Consider the following 19403-nt stretch of genomic DNA (forward strand, 5'->3'; position numbering starts at 1 on the left):
TGACAAATCCATATTCATACGTTGTGGGGGAAATGGCAGGGGCTGAAATAAAGAAAAGCTGAACCGGTATGGAGAAAAAATGCAGTGTGAGACATAGTCTGCAGGCACTATGAGGACAGTGTCAGCCAGGGACATATGGAAGAAAGAAGAGATAGAGGGGCGAAACAGTAATAAAAACACAACCACAAAACCAAAGAAAAGGAGGCCTGGGAAGCAAAGACTACATGGTGAGAGTTGTAGAAGAACAATGCACAGAAGTTGGACGTGAAAAAAGGAGAGGCAGGTGATGAAAAAATTGGTTTGCCAACAAGGTAGAGTTCTGTGCCAGGTCTTAATGAGGGTTGAGGAAGGAGACAGGAGAGGCACATATGGGTAGCACTTTACAGTTTAGATAACAATCTCTCTAACAAGCCTTTTGCTTGCCTGCTAGCCTGTGCTGCTACTGGGAGAAGTTAGACAAATCTTTAAGAACTAGAGCCCAGGAGGAGAAAGTTGGGTCACAGGGTGTGCGCACCTAAAAGAGATGTTGGGAACAAAAAGCCCTTCCTGACTGTTTCCTGCCCATTATGAGGTGAGCAGGCCTTTGCCTCTGCCTTATTAAGTACGGTGCTGTACCCATATGTTTTTTTTATGCCAGCCCTTTCTCTGAATAATGACATGGAAACTTTTATATTTATTATAGGCTTGGGCACTATGCTGGGCTGATACTCAGCTATTGTAACCTGACAGTAATACTTGCATGGCCTATGTCCTGCCTGTTACCTGCCATCTTAGTCTCATTCTGGCACCTGCTGCTTCATCTGTGTCCCTATGGAGATTCCTCTCTCCCATCCCAACCTAAGACACCCTTTTTCTCCCCTTCTTTTCTCTCTGCCCCCCCACCCCTGCCCCCTGCCCGCCTTCTTCTGACTGAGAGTCCTGCCTTAACCCTCCAGCCCAGCTCTTTATTTAACCAGTTGGAAAGTAATGGGGAACAATGTTTACAAAATACTGAGACAGGAGATAATAATAATTACAATAATAATTCATAATAATTACAATACCAAAGTCTGGCCTGTATCGGATCTCTGTCAGTACAGAAATCAGCACACGAATACATAGTGCCCGAAGACATCGCTCCAACACTGTGCTGCTGCCTGCCCAAGACACGAGAACCAAGACCCACAGGCTAGATCATCTCAAGCGGTGGCCTAAAACACACTTGCTCTCTTACTCAAGCGTATCAGGTATTTTGTCAACATAAGAGACAACTGACTCATGCGCTCTTTCAGAAATCAATTAAAATGTGTTGGGAAGAAGTTCATTCAACGTAAAGAGCCCAAAGCAAACCAAGGAGGCACCAACGAAGAGGTGAGAGATGGCTTGTGTGGTATGCCGGAAGCAAACATGGGAGAACTGTGTATGCATTCCTTATAACAAACACACTTCAGTGTGTTCTGCAATCCTTGGGAGTTTTTCAGATAACCAATGGCGTTTTCTTTTTCTCTTTCAGCCAGGAGTATTTCTCAGAGGGACACAGTGCGTGACCTTTCAATGTGCTGTTTTGTCCTACTCAGCTCTCTGTTCTGTGGTGGTAAACACCACAATACTCGGCCTACAGCTCTCAGGCCTCAGCCCATCGGGAAGGGAGGCCAGAGCAGGAACCTGGAGGTCGGAGCTCCGGAGCTGAAGCAGGGGTAATGCTGCTTCCTGGCTTATTCTCTCAGCTTACATTCGGCTCTTGTGCCTTTCAGGGTCACCAGTCCAGGGACAGCACTACCCACAGCAGCCAGTGCCCCTCCATATCAGTTGCTAAGCAAGAAAATGCCACTCATAGATGCATCCACGTATCAATCGGATGGAGGCTTTTCCCAATTAAAGTTTTCTCTTCCCAGATATGTGTAGGTTTGTGTCAAGTTGACAGAAGATAGAGTATGCATCTCTTTAGTATTGCTTAGAAGTTTTATTGGGCCAGACAGACTCCTCCAAATGGTCTTCAACCTCCATATGTCACACAGAGAGAGAGACAGACAGACAGACACACACACACACACACACACACACACACACACACACACACACACAGGACAGAGGAGAGAAGGGGGAGGGAGAGAAGAGAGAAATAAAATGGAAAAAAAATTCTTACTTTGTGTTTAAGAATAATTATATATACGTCTATGAGCACAGCTGTGGCTTTTAAAATACGTTCAGTCAAGTTATCAGTAGCATGTTAGATTTCTGACTTTTTTTTTAGCAAGCAATATTCTTCACGTCAAAATAGTCCCTCATGGCTTCCTTGTTGGTCCCTCTGCCCACCTGCAGAACTGTGCTCTAAAGAGTCACTTTCACTTGCTGCTGCTGCTGCACATTCAGGATGCTTTCCCATCAAGTGGCGCTCTCTCTGTCTTGAGAGTCAGGCCAAGTATGACCAACTCCAAACAGGAACTCCAGGTGTTTACAGAAGTGTCTTGGGGAGGAGACAGAGGACCATAATGGCCCAGGCTGGTGTGACCAGCCAACTGGTACTATGGCTTTAGTTCCAAGGACAAGTTTCCCCATATAAATAATGAGGTGTTTTAGAGCTATGGTCAGTTTATTATATAAACTAGAGCTGGAGACCACAAACTACAAAGTGCAACATGTCAGTTCAAAATTGCTTAATATCTAAAGCCAAGAAAGTATTCTTCACAGAGTCCTTGAAAAGGGAGCCATATTACAATGCCAGAAGGACATTTCTGACTAAGCCAAGTGCAAAGCGTGTATGTGTATGTGTATGTGTGTGAACATTAGCTCAGCCAGGGTCATCTCAGCTGCAGACTAAACCTTCATCTGTCTTTATATTGCCTTCACAGAGAGCTATTTAATTTAGGAAGGAAAAGCTGAAGAAAAATTAATGTAATTTTTTTTAGCAAATAGTTACTACCAATCATTCTTTTAAGTTTAGCAGCGTTTGTATTTTATATCTTTTTAATTTAATTTTGTAGTATTGGAAGTACTTCAGAATTATTTGAAATTCCACCATCAAATAAACACATTTTATACTTTCTGTTGTAATGCTGATAATAGGAAAAATACGTGTAATGATGTAAAATACAGAGATTCTCATAGATGTTATTTAATGACTATACATCATGCAATTTTAGATGTACCAGTATATATTATTTTGATAATTATCTATTGTTAAATATTTATACTTATCCCAATTGTTACCACTTTCAACAGTACTGGGAACAATTTTATACACACAAATATGTGTATTCAAATGTTTGTGTCAAGTTTCCTTCACATACCTCTTAAAATAAGACTGCTCAAAGAGATTGGAAATATTTCAAATCAGATAATAGAATGGCATTTATGAGCTCATTACTAATAAAACACAATTCCTAAATAATATTTTAGTTTCAGAGCAGGAACATTTTTTCCACTACCTATTAACTGCAAAACAAATAAGAAAAACAGAGTGAACAATTGTGGAGAAATTATATGCATTCCTTTCATTGCCCTGACTTATTTGGTCTCCTCTAGGCTTCCTTCTGCAATATGGAATCTGTCCGGGAGGTTTTTTTGTTACTGATATTTCTGTCTTTCATGGAGCGGTGCTCTCCCTCCTTAAATTGCCAAGAACTTTGCTTATCATGATGACAGAATTAGGGATTTGATAGAGTATGTTGCTGGCTCCCACACTGTCACCTATCCTGGTTTTATTTGCCAATATGAGGTCAGGGCATCAAAGAGAACCACTGCCATTGGTTGAAAAGATAAAGAATAAGTTATGGCCATGTTTGCTCCTCTGTTGTGAGAGCAATATGCATGACGAAGTTGTATTCATGCCCTGCAGCTTTCCTGCTACTCAGTGTTGACTCTGGTGCCTTCACGTGGTCACTACAAGACTTCCAGCCCCTTCACCAGTGATAAGGAAAGACTGGGTAAAAATGCAGTGAGGCTGTTTGACCTAGGAACACACGTTTTCAGGTTAAGAAGAAATGCTCTCCAGGTGAAGGGGAAAGATGCACAGGAAACTTAGAGGGTTGGACACTGCTAAAAAACCCCATGACGGAAGTCACGTATAGGCACTGGCCAGCACCAGCCAACCCCAGTTGGAGTCACATAACAAGATGTTCCTGGTCCTGGAAAAGCCACACTCGGGGAAAGATCTGAGCCAATCAGCTGCTAATGTGACCATATATGACCTAATGCTTGGGACTGTAACTCAGATGACTGGCCATTCAGCCCCAGCCTATATCAGTGTATGCCCCCTGGGACTGCTCCTTAGTCCACTCAATCAAATTAGAAGATAGTACAGTCTTTTAGAAGTCCCTTCGTTCTCTAAAAAGAGGCCTGTGCACCATTGACCGTCATCACTGCCACTTTGTATGGATCCCTGCATGTATGCTGTTTATGCAGAGTGAACACTCTTTGCTTTTGCATACTATTTGAGTCTAGGGACTTCTTTCATTTTTTTTCAGACCCTTACATTACAACTGCTTAGCAAGTAAGGTTTCCCTCAGAAATCAGGTCGATGTGACTCCCTCATCTTGCTAGACTTCATCTTAGGCCTGCCCTTAGGTCTGTCCTCAAGGTCACCCTAGTTATTGTAAAAGCCACAAACTGTTCCAGGAAAAGAGCCACCCTAGAACTGAGCCAATCAAGGGACAGCAGGAAAGTAATTAATGTTCCCCCAGATCTTAAGCATTTTGCGGTTAGGCTCAACCAATCTCCTAGTGCCAACCCAACCTTGCTAAATGTCAACCAATCCTGTAACTGCCACAATGTCCACAAGCACATTGAAGAAAAGGGTATGCAAATGCCAATTTTACAGTTAGCCCACCACTCCATGAAACAGGGGGAGTAGGACAGGGATGAGTCATCCTCCTATAACCACTACAAAACACCTAAAGCTGCTAACTTACAAAGGGAGAGAGTTTAGTTTGTTACAACCCTCGAAATGAACAGCTTGCATCTCCATTGACTTGGCTCTAGTAACAGCAGGACGGTAGGATTAAAATGGGTGAAAGAGCAGGATCCCACAAAACTCCACTTGAAGAGATGCCCCAAAGTATCTAGTGACCTCCTCCTAGGACTCAACACAAAGCAGTTAATATGTGAATTGGATTGGCATTCAACATCCAAATTACAACAAATCACTTGATTACACCGAGGTTGTGTTTGAGAAGGGGACACTCAGCCAGCTACAGGCGCGCGGAAGATTCAGAAGCGCAAATGAATAACCCAACCAAGCCTAGCCTGGTCATGAGGAGTATGGGGACCACTAATGCAAGCAAGTAGATCTGCTCAGCCCAGGGACTTCAGTATTTTGCTCCTTAGTGTGCTGGATAGTTATTGCTTTCTGCTCTCATCATCTAGAAGTCTGATGCCCTCAAAATACATTTCTTTTATTTATCTAAGATGGAATAGAGTTAAATTCCTCTTTTGCATTGACCAGAGTAGAGGATAACGTTTGTCTATAAAGAACACATTTTAAGACCTTCGTGATTCTCAAACCCCCAGCTCCACTGCAGTATGTGTTGTCATGGGCACACAGCAACCAGAAGAGCTAGGTGACCTGCTTATGTGACTTATTCCTAAAAATACCTTGTTAGGATTTGGCCACAGAGTACCTTGGCAGATCAGAACCAAAGTATGCCACAGCAGAGATCACACCATGCAACATATCTCATGTGAGATTTATCCAGAGGGATAGGGAGTGAAAGGCCTTCTTGAAGAGGAAACACAAGAGAAACAGAAAGACGGACAGACAGACAGACAGACAGACAGACAGACAAAAATACCAGAAGACAGAGAGAAAGAACAAGACAATTATCTGTGATGGTGTGACCCTTTTAATGGGTTGGTGACTTGTGATGGCATAGCTTAGCTGCTGGCATTGAGATGCTGGGGCAGGCAGGGACAGTACCTGACTTCTAGCATACCTTTTACTGAGGCAAATATACATTTAGAAACTCAGCCAAATATTAATGGTGATTGTGGAAAAAATGTAGCTGTTATTAACTATACACAGCAGATGGACTATTTGTTGTTCTTTTTTTCTTCTTCTTCTTCTTCTTCTTCTTCTTCTTCTTCTTCTTCTTTTGTAATTTACTAAGAAGCATCTCTTGTCCATTTGTTAAAAACAAGGGAACTGCTTGCTCTAACAGCTAACAAAGTGCATTAGGCAGACTCTAGGTTTTCACTTTTGAATCCAGACTTGGGGAAAAATGAGGAGGAGCTCAGCGGGTGAAGGTTTCTTGGGAGCCCATCCAAGATTCTAGTGGACTGGATTTGGACACTTAACAAATATCCTGCTCTGGTTTTCCCTGCTTCCCTGTCTAGGACTTGTCATGTGCTGCCTCTTGCCTTTACTTCTGCTTCGTATCTTTTTCCTGGCACCAGTCAAGGACTTACTTTCCTCCCTACACCTGGTGGTTGTACAAACCCAGTGATGCACTTTCGGGGGGAATGATGAGAACAGGTTGTAGAAATTGGCAGTTGAGGAGAAAAGACCCCAAAGAAAAGGAACAAGTGTTTTTTTTTCTTGGCTAAAGTTATAAATGTCCTTGGGGCTCCTAGCAGCCTTTTCCTTGCCAGAGGACAGAGATGTCAGAACTGTTTGGATACTCTGATTCCTGGTCTGGTTCCTAAATGATTTTAGTGTTACCTCTTCAGAAGAGGGATTGTTAGAGTAGTAATAAAGTCCACTAAGAAAAAAATATACTCCTTCTGACTAGGAGATAGCGTCTGGGAAGCTGCTGAGATTTAAAGCTTGTCTACCTTGAGTTGTTTTCCTTTTAAACTCTAAATAAATAAATAAATAAATCTAGCTGGGCAGTGGTGATGTGCACCTGTAATCCCAGCACTCAGGGAGGCAGAGACAGGCAGATCTGCAAGAGTTCGAGGCCAGCCTGGTCTACAGAGTGAGTCCAGGACAGCCAAGGAAGGCTACACAGAGAAACTCGGTCTCAAAAAGAAAACAAAAAAATAAACAAATAAATAATAAATCTATCTACCTATCATCCATTTGTATCTATCGTATATCATTTGCTTGTCTATATGTCTACCACTTGTGATCTATCTGTAATAGATAAGTATATATGAAAATAAAATATCTTCAAGCTTTATAGTTATGAGTTATGAAAATGCACCTTAAAATAATAGCTTGACATTAGCTTTGCTGTCCCCAACCTCATTCTTTACAATGTGAACACCTATTAGCAAATGTTCATGGTAGTTGCATATGAAAACCACAGAGCGGCTATTAAAAGCAATGAAAGTTCTCCAGATGCTATGTAGCCCCACTCACATCTGATCAGCAATAAAATTCTTGGTACTCGAAAAGTTTGATCTGTCTTGTAACAACTCACTGCAAACGGGGGGGGGGGGGGGGGGGGGGGGGGGGGGGGGGGGGGGGAGCGGGAGGGGGCGGGAAGACAGCCATTAAAAGGGATGGAAAGAATTCTCCCCTCAGGGATTTAGAAATCCTTACTCGGATTTTGAAGAGCAGTTAATTAGAATTAAAATTCACAAGGTCAGAGTATAAAAATAACGGCGTGCTTCTCCAAGAACACATCACATGATGCCTTTACTCCATCCTGAATGGCCTAAGATGAGCCGAACAATCTCGGCTGGGCTGCCAGAAAACCCAGACCTGCTCTTGGCAAATGTGTTGGCACCACATGCCCAAGGACACAGGCCCTATAGCAGCAGTAATATGATTCCCAGGCATGGTGCCTTAGTCACATCCTCCCCCACCCTCACCCTCCACCCCGCCCATCTGCATCTCCATGACAACCAGGGCTATGACTCCAGGGAAGGAATGCAGGCCTGGGAGTCCTATAGACTGGAAGTTGAAGTCAGCTACAGCAGCTTCCTGCTCTGTGGTGTTTGGTTATTTATTTACATTCTCTCGGTTATGAGAAATAAATAAACTAATACATGGGAAGCATTGCACCAGTGAGCTCATGTGAAAGCTTTAGCAAGCATCACTTATCTCTTTTTTAATTTTTTTTTTTGGAAAGTAAAAATATTTACTGTAAGACATGTGGGTTTATCATTCAAGAAAAATATATAAGTAAATCTTTATAAAAATTGAAAGGTCATACTCACAGAAACCTTTTGGTAGAAATATTTCAAGTATATATATCAACCAATTAACAAGTACAAAACCATGCCAGATCCTTGCAATGCCATATAATTCCACCATAAAAATAAGCCCTGCTACATGTTACCACATGGATGAGACTCAAAAGTGTTACACAAGAGTAATTGTTGAGTATCACGGTTATATTAAATATTCAGGAGAAGCTAGATTTTGAGAGATATAAAGCAGATAGTCAGTACTTGTCTCTAGAGATAAATGAAGTAATGTTTACTCCAAAGTGGGTTTTCTCTTGCAGGAAAGAAAACATAAGTAAATAAAGTTGTATCATCGTGAATGTACTAAGTGTCACATCAAGAGGACTGAAATAATCGAAGTAGATAACTTCACTTCCGCTCTGTAAATTCAGTTGCAAACTCTTTACACCAAAACATCATTCAGAAAATAATCCAGCATGAGCAAAATGTCTGAAGTCTATATCATGATATGGATATGATTTCTACTTTAAAATCTTGCTAAAAATATTCATGTAGACAGTTCAAATTTAAAACATAAGATGATCAAAAATTGCATCTACAAGCTGGTAAAATGATTGGTCACCTTGGGATTATAATCAAAACACAATAAGTTAATATAGCTACTGGGCCAAATAGTTGACGTTGATTACCCATGAACTGCAGGCCAGTGAGCTGTAGGGACCCACTTGGAAGATATATATGTTCCAACAACCAATCCAGCACAAATGAAAAACAAAAGTGTGGGGTCCTTTCTCCTGGAGGCTTTTTTTTTTTTTTTTCAGCCTTCTGGAGGCTAGCTGAAGAAGGCTCCATCCTGAGAACCAGTCAGGAAGAAGGCCTTCTGGGCAGGAAGGGAGCACAGGGGAGCCAAGCTCAGCGCTCAGCCAGGGTTGAGACAATGAGAATCCGCATTGCATCTCTTCCAGCGGGGCAAGGGAGCCTCTGGCTTGTAAAAGGCCAAATAACTGACCGCACTTGATTAAAATGTCAAGAGTCAAAGACCTAGATTTTAATTCACTAAGCTTAATGATAAAAGAAAAAAAAAAGATAGTGAGTGCATGTTCTGGTTTTTTTTTTTTTTTTTTAAACACATTTTTATTGAAAAATAAAATAATTCATATTACATCTCATTTGCTATCCTATCCCATGCATCCTCCCATTCCTCCCTCCCTTCTGCTTTCACCCCATTCCCCCTTCCCTATGACTGTGACCGAGGGGGACCTCCTCTCCCTGAATATGATGCTAGGGTATTAAGTCTCTTCTTGGTAGTCTGCCATTAGGCCTCCCCATCAAGGGGATATGGCCAAATATGGGGCACCAGAGTTCGTGTGAAAGTCAGTCCCCAGTCTGTGGAGAATGTTCTGTCCCTTGGCTAGATCTGGGTAGGGGTTTGATGATGACTGCACGTATTGTCTTTGGTTGGTGCCTTAGATAGAGCAGAACCCCTGGGCCCAGATCTGCCCATCATAGTGTTCTTCTTGTAGGTTTATAAGAAGTGCTCTGGATTTTTAAACCAAGGATACCTGAATAGCAGGAGACACTTCCCAGGGATTGTCTCCAGGGCACCTTTGATATGTTTTTCTTCAAAGAGCCATCTATTGACACCTTTTGACTTAGAATTTGCTTTTAAAGTGTCCCTGCAAGGAACTAGCCTTTTAACACATTTGGCCCTTGTGGGTTGTTTTGCCAGCCTGGGGGTAAGGCTCACCTATGTCAGAAGCTTACCAGGAGGGATCTTCTCCTCCACCTGCAGACAAGGGCCCACACAAAAGACAGTAAGAACGCCCCTGGAAGCATCCGTAAAAAGATCTCATTTAATTTTCAAGTGGGTGTTCATATGTGTATGTGTGAATGTGTGTGTGTGTATGTGTGTGTGCATGCATGTGTCCACTAATGCGTGCATGTGTGCGTGTGCATGTGCGTGTGTGTGTGTGTGTGTGTGTGTGTGTGTGTGTGTGTGTGTGTGTGTACATGTGAATGTGAGTGCTGCAGAGTCCAGAGTCATTCTCCAGGGATTTGAATAAAGGCAGTTGGGAGCTGTCTGACTTGGGTGCCGGGAAACAAATTCAGGTCCTCATAACTACTGAGACGTCTCTTCAGCCCTGATCATAATGCTGTATTTATAATGCTCTAGATGGAAAGAGTTCTGCTACCTTATGAAGGAGAATAAATAATGAAATGTTCAGTAAACATAATTTTTAGTATCATTATGTAGAGGGAGGCTCTCAGGCCAGATTGAGTAGTTTCTCCTTGGTACAAATTTTTTGCTTCATTTTTCTAATGGCCAGCCTTTCTGTGGAACTTCAGTTGTCATGATATCTTGCAATTATTTACTCCCTCTCAACTTGAAAATAGCAAATCATTGAAATTTGAAGACATCATTAACTTTCCCTATGCATGCTTACACTGGATGGCCCAGGTTCTTTGTTCTCACAACAGTGTTCCATGTCAGGTATTTCATGTCCTGGTCATCATAGCAATACATTTGGCAAAGACGAAGAACACTATTTCCTGGCATTTCCTCATGGCCTGTGACACTGTTCCCAGGAGAATGTGAACAAATGTCTATCCTGCCCAGATAGAGACCCAACCACAGACTAAATAAAGATACCACCAAAGTCCATCTTTGTGAGCCAGTGCTCTTTACTGGGGTTACTTACAGGATTATGGGTAAGATAACCTGTCACTGGAGCAAAATGACTCAAAGACAGCTACATCACCAAGGCCCACCCTAGCACAGCTGACAGCTCATGAACCCTGGAAACCTGGAGCTCACTGCACAGCCTGCAACTACCTCAGCCAGTTGGAGGGTGTCTTTTTTCAGGCAGGTCAGTTGACCTGAGCTGGGCTAACAGTGTTTCTCAGCCACCCTTACAGCTTACTTAAGCTTTGAGAAGGAAGGACCTGGTGTCTCTAGGCAATTCTAGGGACTTCCTGATGCTTTTGAGTTGTTTACTCCTGAGCTGAAAGAGTTTCTTTGCAGTCTGGAAGATTCTACCTCCCTTTAGAGCTTTCCTTCCAAGATGAAAATTTTTATCTTAACAGAAATTGCTCCACAAGACATCAGGACCTCATTTGCCATTCAGATGAGGAGGTCATCCATTTTGACCTATCTTTATCTAAAGAGTTTGCTAGCACAGCACACAGAAGAAGTCACTCTTGGGTTTGGAGACCTATAAAGTCAGTAAACACAACTCCCTTTATCTCTGGCCTCTTGATGGGCAATTAATTCTACCAAGCATGAATGTCTCCATTGTATCTGTCCTGCACACATCCCAACTTCAGTCTGATCATTATTCACTAAACAATACAACAATTTCTGTGGCATCAAAACTGCATTCGTTTTTAATAAATAATGTAGAGATGGATTTATAGGTAAGAGAGGATTGCAGCGACACCTTCATCTTACCTAGGAGATGAACACGTAGAGCATCTGGCTTCCAAGGTTTCTTGAAATGGCTCTTCTGGTCACATCTAGAAATGCCTGCATGCCAGGACCCTACCTCCCTGTGCTCTAGAAAAGGAAGCAAATTCTCCCAAATCTTGAGATAAGGGGGGGAAAAGTGAAGAAGCAAACAGAGCCCCGCATCTACTCCAAGGCAGGCCAGAGTGAGAAACTAGCATTCTTGATGCAGACCTGAAGTGCCAAAGGCAGCATTCACTTCACAGAACTCCCATGTTGGAGTCCCAGGACACAACTAAACTTGACAGTCATTCCACCGCCACCACCATCACCTCGTCGTCGTCGTCCTGGCAAGCAAGAGCCAGCAGGACGGGAAGGTCTTAGACAGCTTCAGAGAAATTCTTACAGCCATAGATTGCTGCTGAAACATAAAGCAGCTTTCACCAAATAGCACGGAAATATGGAGAGCCTCATCTGGACACACAGGAAAGCCAGAGCTGAGACAGAAGAAAGAAGCAAGTGCATGCGCACCCAGAGCTGGGACGGTGTGTGCCGGCATCAACAGCACAAGCTGCTACATCGGCCACTGTTTTACAGTCTTTAGACCTGAGAGTCTCCCGAGGGATATCTTGAAATCCACAGGTACAACTTGAGCTGATCTATGTATCAGAATATCCAATAAGTAGTTTGCTTTATCGTTTGCATTCATAAGCATGAGCCCGTGCAATCTACCAAAGAATGGAGTCGGGAAAGAAGACACTGGTAGGTATGGGTTCATGACCTTCATCCCAAGGGCTCTCCTAACACTTCTTTGTCTCCACATTTTATCAGCATACGTGGCCAGTCCTCTCTCTACATTCTGAGGGCCAGGGTTTGGCCAGACTTGAAGTGATCAGGGAACACAATGACCACACACCTGTAGGATTCTTGCCTATTTACCTCAATTCTGATGACTCGGTAAGTCCCGTTGGGCTCCACTACAATAACACAATTACAGGGCTGAATGAAGCCAGGAGAAAAACACATCCAAAGAAACAAAGCAATCGGTAGAACTGACTTCAAGTAAACTGTGGGTTGGGTAAGTATGGGATAGGAAATTTAAACTAGTTGTAATTGATACCATAAGGGAGTATGCCATCTTCATAAGCAAGGAAAGCCAAGCGATAGAAATCCTAAAAGAGAATAAAAAATAAATAATGGAAATTGGGAGGATTCTGATAATTCTAAATATCATGAGAGCTCCTTAGACGACTGGACATGACCAAGAAAAGTCAACAACTCTAAGCATAACTCAATGGAAACTCCCTCAATAAAAAAAATACTGAAGGGAAAAAAATTAGAACGTTCTAAAACCATGGAAGAACTTCAAAATGAGTAACACATGCATAATTGGCATGCCAGAAGGGAAAAGAAAAGGAAATAGATCAGAAGAAATTTTGAAGTGATAATGGCTAAGGATTTTCTAAAATTAATGACAGAAGCCAAATTGTAGAATTAAGACATTCGGACAACAAAGAGCAAAATGATTACTAAAAAGTTACATATTCAAACTGCAGATGAGTAAGTAGAAAGAAAAAACTTAAAATCAACAAAGAAGGAGGAAAGAAATTCATTACCTATAAAATAAATAAATGAAAGAATTCCCTTTTAATGAGAATAGAAACAGAAAAGTGAGAAATGTAGTGAGATATATTTATAATATGGAAAGGGGGAAAGAAACACCAACCTACAGCATGCTGGGTAGAAGTTCTTGAAAATGGAGAGAGAAATGAAAATGCAGGCTGGATGTGGTGGCACAGGCCTGTAATCCCAGCCTGTGGGAGATGGAGGCAGGATGGTGGTAAGTTCATGGCCAAGTTGGGCTATGTAGCAAGGCCCTGTCCCCTCGAACAACTAAAATGCAAACAAGTAAAAGGTTTTCTCTGACAGATAAGCTGAAGGAGCCTTTAGGCGTCAGATCCCTGGAAGAAATGCTTAGAGACGTTGCTAGAACAGAAAGACAGTGGTTTTGATTTGATTGTGGCTACGGTCTGGGTCTTCCCCCAAGAGGAGGAAAGTGGGCAACATTTTTTTATTTTATAAAATCATAGTTAAGAAACTTTGAAAAAAAAAATTTTTTTAAAGATTTTGGTGTTTTAGAAAGACTTCAAGTGTTTTAGAGATTCCTTGGATATTTTGGAGAGGTCAATTGTGTTAACTAGTTTTTAAGGAAACTTGACAAGGGCTAGAGTTATCTGAGAAGGGGAACCCACAAGTGGAAACGCCTTCGTAAGATTTGCCTGTGAGCAAGCCTATGGTACATTTTCATTACTGATCATTGATGTGGGCAGGTGGTCCTGGGGTGTGTAAGAAAGCAAACTGAGCTAGTCAGTAAGCAGCACTCCTCCGTGGTCTCCGCATCAGACCCTGCCTCCAGATTCCTGCATTGAGTTCCTGTCCTCCTCACTTCCTAGATGATAGGCTACAAACTGTAAGATGAAATAAATACTTTTTCACAAGTTGATTTTATCACTGTTTCATCATAGAAATATAAAACCTAAGGCAAAAAGGCATTTTAAAACAAAGACATGAGGTATAATAGTAATAATAATAATAATAATAATAATAATAATAATAATAATAATAATAATAATAGTCAGCTTTTCTTATCTAATATGTTGGTTTTAATAGTTCCTTGGTGGGGGTTGTTTCTATATATAAGAGGATGTGGTCTGAAAACCAGAGCAATTTGACTCACTTTTTGTCATTTAGAGGATTTTTATTTCTTTTTCTCTCATCTACTGGCTTGGACACCCAGTGCTAGGTTGAAGGGACTTGGTGACTGACCACACGGCACTAACAGGGGAGTATTCAACACCCTGTATTCTGCAGTAGATAGATCCTGACAGAAAACTGACAAAGGAACATTGACTATTAATTATACACCAGACCAAATGGACCTAGCAGACAGTTAGTTGTAGAGCATTCTATCCAATACATTTCTTCTCAACCACGTTTGGATCATTCTCAAGTGCAAATATTAGATCACGAATTAAGCCTAAGAGTATTAAAAATTAAGCTCATATAAAGTATCTTTTGCAAATACGTGGACAGAGAACAAGTAGTGGATCAATGAAAAAAGCCAAGGGCTGTTTTCCCAGGCCTGGTGGAATGCGTCTGTGATCTCAGTTTCTCAGGAAGCTGATGGAAAAAGATGGCAATGGATTGGATGTGAAAAGTTGCTAGACACAAAATCAGTACTATAAGTCTCCAGCATAGGCAGCTTTCTAGAGATTTAAACATTCAAGAGACACCCGGTTACAGCAGCTACAACATACTTAGGAGCCAATTTAATGAGGCCACGATCTTTGCAATGATAACAAGCAAGCCTTGGTGGGAAAAAAATAATATAGATACAGACCAAGAGAAAGGTACTGTCAAGTTTGTGAACTAGAAGATTATGATTGTCAAATGCCCACAGTACTCATAGAAATCTACAAATTCATTGTCATCCCTCTCAAAAAAAAAAAAAGGCAACATTGTTCCATAAGAGGAAATTAATCTTCAAGTTCATATCGGATCACAAAAAGAATTCAAGTTCTCTAAGCCATCTTGAGCCAAAAAGAACTTCAGAGTGTATCACAAAGTGCTAGTAACCAAAGCAGCACGGTCTTGGCATAGAGTCAAGCCAAGGAAATGGAACAAAGGGCCAGGAAACAAACCCACACAGTCACAGCCAATGATTTTCAACAAAGGTGCCAAAAACACACACTAGCAAAGGAACAGTGTCTCCAGTAAGTGGTGCTGAGAAGCCTGGGTCTCCATGCCACATGAATGAACACACATGTGCATGACACCGTTGCTACTTTCCCACCCCAGTCTTTCAGGAAGTCCAAACTCTTACTTAGGCGTAGCAAAGGTGAGACAGTATGTCTAGAAGCTGAAGGCAGCTCCATCCCCTGAGATAAAAAGCCACCTCCACTCTGTAAGACAGGCCCCCTTCCCACAGCCTACAGCATACAGGAAAGCTCGCTGTGGAATGACAGTCTCTGTGCTCTGTCTGCCCAGTGAAGGACTGGAAACCATGTGACTTAAATGGTGGAGATGAACTCAGGTAGAGCTACATCTTCACTAGGACTCCAGGGCGGGACACATCACACATCTTACTGCTTTGTGTCTCCTTGGGTAGGCTTTCTCCTAACAGAAGGAGTGAGTCATACTAGAATGGTCCACTGCTCCATCTCATCTTCATCTGATCATCTGCAAAGAGTGTTTCCTAATGAGATCACATCCCAGATATCAGGGGCCTCAGAACTCCAAAATCTGTAATGTCCAACTGGTCAGTCAACACAGAACATGCAGTGAAGGCCTGGAGGGAAAGAGCAATTTTTTAGAAGTCATGTAGAGTACAGAATTGACTGTAAGTGGAAAATTAAACACCCAAACAGAAATTCGAAAAGCCTTACGTGTGGCCCTCTTAGCCCACACTTTGCACGTGGCCTGGATGACAAATTCATGTTCTGTCAGGCAGGCCCCAGAAAACCCAGGAAGGATTATGTTAAATGTAGCTGATGTTACTCTGTTTTGGCCCATTGATACATTCAACTGCGCGCGCACACACACACACACACACACACACACACACACACACACACACACACACACACACACCTCCACAGCCAGATATCTACATAATTAGAATACAAAAATCTCAGCTACATCCTAAAATAAAAACTGGTAGACTCCCGTAGATTTTCTATATATTACATTTAAAAACATTGAAAGTTCCTTTTTCCCCAACACCCCACAGATGCTCTGCTGCTCAACGGCATGTTCTATGGAGCCATGCTGCTCTGTAAGAAAGTGGGGCAGGGCAAGTGACATTTTGTAAAATAGAAGGAATTCAGCTCATTTTACCAGAGAAAACAGTTTTCCCATAGTGGTACCGCCCATGACCAGCGTCAGTCCTTGGGCCGTTGTGCAAACATCCAGGTCCTGGAAGGAAGGACTATAAACAAGTAGAGGTAGTGTGCCAGGACCTTGTCAGGACACAACTTAACTTATGTTTTATCTCATCTGATTTGTTGTATGAATTGGAGTCTTCAGAACAGACAAGCCAATAGAATGTATAGCTAAATACACACATGTACAGGTATACCCATGTGTTTACATATATGCATCCGTCCTCCAGTAACCACAGGAGATTGTTTACTTCAGAAACCAGCTCTGTCATACCTGTGCCACTATCCAGTGATCTGAATAACTTTTGTGAAAACTGGGGTAATGTTTGCACAGAACCCATACACATCCCCTGTACATGTTAACTCTTGTCTGGATGCCGTTGACCAAATCGTGCGTGTACATAATATAAAGACTTTACCACGAGGAATTGGCTCGCTCTATTCTAAAGCCTGAGAAACCCTGGACCTTGCAGCCTGCAGTCTGGAGACACTGAAACATGTATTGTCTCCCAGTCCATATGCAAAAGCATGGGGCCTATGGGGGATGCTCAGGTAAATCTCAGCCTCAGGGCCCAGCTCAGCACAGAGACAGGAAGCCAAGCCTTCTGCCACCCCCTGGGAGGCTGGGGGACACCAGCAATACCTGATGAGGGAAACTGCTCTGGTGAGTCCATCAGTTCAAATGACGGTCTCATTTGGACACCCCCTTCATACAGACATCTAATCTAGGTATCCGGGGCCAGCCCAATTGAGGCATAAAAGTCACCGTGTGGCCTCACCAGTCAACAAGCAACAGAGACCATGAGAACAAGAACTATCTGGTCATTGAGATCCCTTCCCCTGAAGAATTGCACATGACAAAGATAAAAATTAAACAAAAAAATAGCATCTCCTCCTATGGCCCCCTGCCCTACACTCACTGCAGCATCTGGGAGCCTTGGGATGATAAGATAACAATTGACCCTGCTGATTGAGTTTAATGCAGTTAGGAAGCATTTCTAAAGCAAATTAAATGGACCCAAGATGTGAAAGACACAGGGACTACTATGAGGATGGGTATCATGGGAGTGAACAGAGGAAAACATAAGCTTGGGTGCTGGGGGCACATCCAGGAAGACAATGGTGAGAGGCTTGATGCAGGGACCTGTGCATATTCCTTCCAAGAGAGAGGAGGGGAAGTGTTAGCATACTACCCCTAGTCTGCCTAGCAACCTATGACGTTATTACTTGCCTGCCACTAGGAGTGTCCCTGCCCAGTATTGTAAAAATGGCAAGCCTACCCCTTATCTCCCTCTCTTGTTCCCCTCTCCTCTCTTGCTGGTTCTCTCTCTCTCTCTCTCTCTCTCTCTCTCTCTCTCTCTCTCTCTCTCTCTCTCTCTCTCTCCCTATAATAAACTTCTCCATATCATATTTGTTTTGTGGCTCATATTTCATATTTAAAAGGAAGAAAACTGCCAATTTAACTACATACACACACACACACACACACACACACACACACACACACACAAATGATATGAAAATGAAGAGAGATTCTTGTGTCTTTGACTGAGATTCCTGACAGAGAACACAAAGAACACGGCACGGCCCACTGTGAGGTCACCATACTGCTCGGCTTTGGACCATTTCTGTCAAAACAGCGGGACCAACATGAGCCTGAGCCACTGTGATGGCAGCGCATATGCTGAGTGAGCGTTGGGGTGAAGGATGAACTTGAAGGAACCCCATGTATGCACTGAAGGTGGACAAAGGGCATCTCACAAGATACAAGTTAGGTCAGCCCCTGTAGCTACAGAAGGTTGTCTGATTTTCAGGAATGGAAGCAAGGGGCCTCTCTCGCTTTAGGAAACACAGAAAATATGACCCCTACTTGTGGAAGATGCAATGTGATCCTGCTCCCAAGAAACCCTCGCACACCTGGGTATTCTCGCTGCAGGAACAGCATCCAGAAGGGAAGAGTGCAGAGTGGGATGAAGTGTGTGCAGAGAGACAAAAAACAAAAAACAAAAAAAAAAAGTGGTGGACAGGCAGGGCAGGGGCCTGTGGGATCTGCATCCGTCCACCTGAGCAGAGCTCCATTCTCTGGGGTCACATGAGCCATGAGCCGGAAGAATGGCCCCTGAGCCCCCTCCACCACTGACCTTCCATAGCAGCTGGGTAGGAGCACATCCACACCAGATGTTTTCCGTTCTTTCTCAAGAAAGTAACCTAACCCCTCTCCCACCTGACAAGCTTAATCCCAGCTGTCACCACAGCCAGAGACACCGTGCCTTTTCTTTCGCTCTTCCAGGAAAACGATGGGATTCTCTAGGAAAAGCTGTCTATTAGAAAATCTCAGAGACCATTAGCCCTGAAGCCTCAGGGGCCTGGAAACTAGAGATCTTTGACCTGGGGGAGGGAGATGCTGCATATTGCCAGCATTTTTCCCCCCAAAAAACTGGGAGAAACCCACGTTCAATGTCTTGAGGGAAAGCATTTCTTCTTTATCATGCACACAAATCCTCCCCAGCAAGAAACAGACAACATTTGTTTTATTGGGTTTATAAATACTCTCCCTATAGATCATTACCTCTGAGACTGGCGAGGGGGTACCATTCCTGTTTCAACACTGCCATCTGCTGGATCAAGGTAGTAACACCTCTTCTCACATGTCTTGCTTTGTTTTGAATTCAAGAGTGTCCAAGGCTGGTGAATTCTTACCCCAGCAGAAGGGCGTGACCTTACCAGTGATTGACAGGGAACTGGCATTGCTACCATCACAGACACTTTGAATCAGCTGTGGATGTGGTTTTCCCTTGGTTGGCCCTCTGTAGTGTCACTGCTTTACTTGAAAAATTAGGAAATTAAGGCACAGAAAGGTTAAACGACAAATACAAAGTTATCCAGCTAAAAAGTGGCCCCAGGAGGTAGTTCTGGATAGTTAAACTCCAAATTGAAAGGTTTGGATTGCCTTACATTGAGTAGAGGCAGTT

This window comes from Acomys russatus, chromosome 22 (assembly GCF_903995435.1).
Source record: "Acomys russatus chromosome 22, mAcoRus1.1, whole genome shotgun sequence".
Taxonomy (NCBI): Eukaryota; Metazoa; Chordata; class Mammalia; order Rodentia; family Muridae; genus Acomys; species Acomys russatus.